Genomic DNA, 5147 nt, shown 5'->3' on the forward strand with positions numbered 1-5147 from the left:
AAACACTTGGTTACAGCACTGTGGGTGTTGTGCTTAAAAACCTATTGAGTCATTAAGACTCCCCTATTCCAGTGTATTACCTGTAGTGCTATCTTCAAAAAATCATAATAAAGAAAAGTTTCACAACCCAAAACAAATCTGGGAAAGGTCAGAGGGCCTGCCTAGTGTGTGAAATACTTAGTTGCAGCACTGTGGGTGTTGTACTTAAAAAGCCATTGAGTCATGAAGAAGATTCCACTATCCCAGTGAATTGCATGTCTAATGGTGCCGTATTAAAAAAAATCCTAATTTAAAAAAAACAACCCAGAGTAAGGCTTGGAAATTGACATTAGTGTGTAAAACACTTACCTGCAGTATTGTGGGTGCTGTGGTTTAAATGTTATTGGCTTGTGAACAGCATCCCCCTATCCCAGTGCATAGTGCTACATTAAATAAAAGCACGAGAAAAAGAGATTCACAATGCAAAGCTGTGTCAGTTTTCTGTGCATAAAAACGGTTTGAACATCATGGGTGCTGTTTTTAATAAGCTGCTGAGTAAAGAATAGGAATGTTCCTGCTGTCAGCAGTATTGTGTATATAGTTGACCCTTACCTGATTGAAAACAGGACATAAAGAAAGGGTTTCAGAAATCAAACAAAGCTTTATCCCGTGCTTACAATCCAGATAATTGGAGACAGTGCTGTTCTGCTTCCTACAGTTATATACCGGTTCTTTGCATGAACCCGTATTGAGCAGTATTTCTTGTGAACGTGTGTACACAGTGGTCCCGCAGTGTTCCAGTTAGTGCGTAATTATGCATCAATGAAAAACCTGAGGTTTACAAAAGGAGAATTAGCTCATTAATAGTTTTGTTTAGAGGCTGTGAAAATGTTCACAAGTCGAGATCTTTAAAATGCTTTTTGGTTGAAGGCTTTACATGTTTCCCTTAGGAAGATATAAACATAAGAATATTTGTGTGTGGTCAAACAAATGGCGTAAAAACGACAAAGTCAAGGCTGTGAAAACGTTCACAATGTACTTTGTAAACAAAGCAATTGTTTTCGTAACCCTAGGAGGTTTCGTTAAAACGCTACAGGCGTGCCAAAATCGTTTTCAAACTTCAAGCTAACTTTACTGCGGTCTGGTAGTATGTTTCCTACTAAGGAAGAGTTTATGCATACTGTGTTTTCTTGTAAGTAACCATAATATAAAACCCAGGGGTACAGTATGTGACACATTGCATCTGACACTATGCAAGACACACTGCAGAAAAGTGTATCCATGAGGTGTCATGTGACAGCTCTAGTACAGTATACAGCCTTGTAACATACTGTTCAACAGTAAAATACTGTATAAACCAGTCTTTACCAGCATAATCTTCGTGTTAGATCCTGTCTGGCATTTCTTCGGAGGCTCCGAAGAAAACTCATGCCTTCCTTCTTATCCACAATTGCAAGTTGCAAGTAAAGATCAACCATAAGTTAAACATCACACTCTCTTATCCTGAGAGATGTTAATACAGTGACTGACTGAATCTTCAGAACATGAACACTGTATCACCCGCTCTCTTTCACTGAGGTGTTAAAGCACCAAGGTGTCTTTACCTTGGTAAAGAGTGAACATTTCACTCTCTCAGTGAAATGTTCATACTGTAGCACCACGCGGGGTGCTTTAGCCATGCGCACGCGTCTGGGGGCGGGACTACGGGACTGTACAGTATATACTGTAGTGGGGCGGAGGCTGGGAGACAGTCTCTTCCCTTCGTGTCTGTTTGTTAAGTGCTTCGCTGTAACCCCTGTGCCTGTGTGTGTACCCCATTCCCTGAGTCCCATGCCTGCTACATTCCGTACCGAAACCCGCGGTCTTTACAGTAAATTGAAAACGAGACAGTCAGTTTTGCGGCGACGTCCTTGCCGCCCCCAGCAGTCTATTGTTGTTGGTGATACACGGGTCAGCTTTTTTTTTATCCACACCCACCCGACCCGATTTAAAATGATAAAAGTACTGACCCAAAGCCGGTCCGAACCCGCTCCATTAGAAATTACACCGAACAATATTCGAACATTAATTTGATCAACATGTATTGAAACCGCATATTCCTTGTTTTAGGTAGACTAAAGTAGCCTAGTCTTGTGACTGTCATTTTTGTGAAGTGCTTCACAATCGATGCAGATAACGGAACCTGGGCTTTTTTCTTCTGTTGTGCTGACTAGCTCGCCAAACGTCTCCCAACTGGCTCTTTTGTCGCTCTCTCTTCCTTATTTTTATCTCACTGTTCTGGAGTTGTGTCCTGTCTGCTCTAACGAGGTTGCCATTACTGTATTGTTTTCTTTGTAATATACTTTTTTTTTAATTTAACGTTTTCTCCCACTTTGCCTTGTGATACAACCAATTGGTGCCTAAATATGGTGAAATGTCACTTTTAAACCTTAAAATCACTTTAATTTAAGATACAAACGATAGGCTTTCTGCAATATTTTGCTTTTGGTCATATATCAACCCGTTCCTGCGGGTTCAGACAATCAGACAAAACCTGATTGGAGTTAAGTATTTGAACCTTGCTAGAGAGAGCTTGTTGTTCTGTGTATTTAGGGAACATGGGTTTCCTGGGTAAAATATATCAATTAGAGTTATCTATCCTTGTGCTTTTTTAGAATAGAGAAATAGGCTCCCATGGCACCCAGACAGAGATATTTAACAGCAGGTTGTATTGTATTCAACGAATATTCTAATTATCTCTGTAGGCATTATTTAAGAGTTTATTACATATTAGAAGGGTCGAGTTTTATCTGGGTGATTAAAATGTTAGGCCTCTGGAATGCCTTGTTTGTGCATACTTTAAACATAGTAACTTGTGTGTTGTATTTTTTGTTGTGTATTGTGTAGTGTTTGTCTGGATTACTACTCCTTTCACCAAAGCTGTGCCAGAACATAAATAATTCACACGTCTCTAATTATATCAACTGCTCGAGTATATTCTGGAAAACTCACAATTTGGGGTTATGAATATTTATTTTACTTATTGACTGAACTGCTCAGTTAATACCCGTTTTTCACAAATTTCATAATGATGAACAAAATGTGCAACTACTGAGACACACACTAAAAAAAACATAATATAAATCAATAATCAACAACATGAGGAACAATTTCCTTGGGTGACGGATGCACTTCCTGCAATATTACTTCCCACTTCTGTGTCACCATTTAGCTCGACCTCCCTATCCTGGGAAATCATCTGTTTATCATCTGTTTTACCACAATAAGCCCCCAAAATGAGATAATCCAGTGCTGTTTGAGCACCAATGCTGACATGTGATACATCAATTTGACTTTTATGGGGGTTACGTCTGACCTATTATGTAATGTATTACACTGCTGATTGCTTCACATTTGTTCATGAAACTGAACCCAGTTTTTAAAGCCATGACTTTAACATCACATTTTTCTGAGCGACACAGAAACCCTACAGATTCAATATCTTTGTCATTCTGTGTAATACCTACACAAAGTCAAACCACTCATTGCAAGCATCGCACTCCACCTTTGGTTTTTCTGGCTGTTGGGTGATTTACAGATGCATTACAGTTTCTGCCTTTTCAAAACATTGTCAGTCATCAACTAAGAACCTTTTTATATTGTAGTTCAGGTAGGTAGCTGCATCAGCATGTGTAGGCTGCAAAGGAACAAGTAATAGGTTTATTCCATGCTGAAAAGAGAAGAAAGAAAACAATGTTTTGGCCGTGGAGCCTTCTTCAGGTGTGAGCACACTCTCACATCTGAAGAAGGCTCCAAGGCCTAAACCTTTTTTTATTGCATGGTTACTCCGTGTCACAGCTATGGTTTTGGTCACAAAATTATAATCTTCAGTGTCAGTATTACTTTGGTTGGGACCGTCCTTCGGTTGAGACGTAAAACCGAGGTCCTGACTCTCTGTGGTCATTAAAAATCCCAGGGCACTTCTCGAAAAGAGTAGGGTTGTAACCCCGGCATCCTGGCCAAATTTCCCATTGACCCTTACCAATCATGGCCTCCTAATAATCCCCATCTATGAACTGGCTTCATTACTCTGCTCTCCTCCCCACTGATAGTTGATGTGTGGTGAGCGTTCTGGTGCACTATGGCTGCCATCGTATCATCCAGGTGGTTGCTGCACATTGGTGGTGGTGGAGGAGAGTCCCCATTACCTGAAAAGCGCTTTGAGTGGAGTATCCAGAAAAGCGCTATATAAGAGTAAGCAATTATTATTATTATTATTATTATTATTATTATTATTATTATATGATCCCAGTCTGGGAACAGGAAGTGTTCCTATAAACCTCAGCAACATTAGCAAGGACACTTATCTGACAAAATCGTGATGATTTTCTATTAGCTGATGGTCTGTAGAGTATATTTGAGGTATTTTGGAAATTTTCCCCATCCAATTCTGCACTGTAATTTTTCTAGAGGTGATCCACACAGACCAACAATATTAATAAAGACTTAAGACTGAAGAAGGGTGATTTGCTATTGGCTGAGTGTGTTAACATTGTTTCACCACTTTTGATGGTGCAGAAAATATGTTTTTGTCCCTGGTTATAGTTGATTGATTGAATTTAAATAATACATTATTTTATTTTATAATAAATATCAGATACAACTCCGTTAAAAGCTTGCATCTCAAAGCCTTTTTCATTGAACAGAAAAAAATAACATTTATAAGAAAAAAATATAGCAATGACTATTTTTACAGGAGTATAAATGGAAGAAAGGTGCTGTAAAGTTAATAAAAAGTTCTAATAATCTTAGATCTGTTAAATTTAGGGATTAGGGGAGGCGATTTACAATTCAAAAAGTACTATCTAAAATTTTGGCAGAATGTTTAAGGAATTGCAGTTAACCATGAAGAAATAACAAAGCAGGTATTTCAGCTACTTGTGTCTTCGCTTCACGTCGCTATATTCATATGCTACTGTGGTAGCTGAAACACTTTAATTTTGATTGAAATTCGGCTATTCACATACACTTCCGGATCATTAGCGTCGCTTAATTTGTTTTTTAACCTTTTTTTACCGTCGCTTAATATAACTAGCTTCACGCTACTATACGCTACTGTGGTGGTGAAGGACTTTTATTTTTATTGAAATTCGGCTATTTACATACACTTCCGGATCATTAACGTCGCT

The sequence above is a fragment of the Lepisosteus oculatus genome, chromosome 10 (assembly GCF_040954835.1).
Source record: "Lepisosteus oculatus isolate fLepOcu1 chromosome 10, fLepOcu1.hap2, whole genome shotgun sequence".
NCBI lineage: Eukaryota > Metazoa > Chordata > Actinopteri > Semionotiformes > Lepisosteidae > Lepisosteus > Lepisosteus oculatus.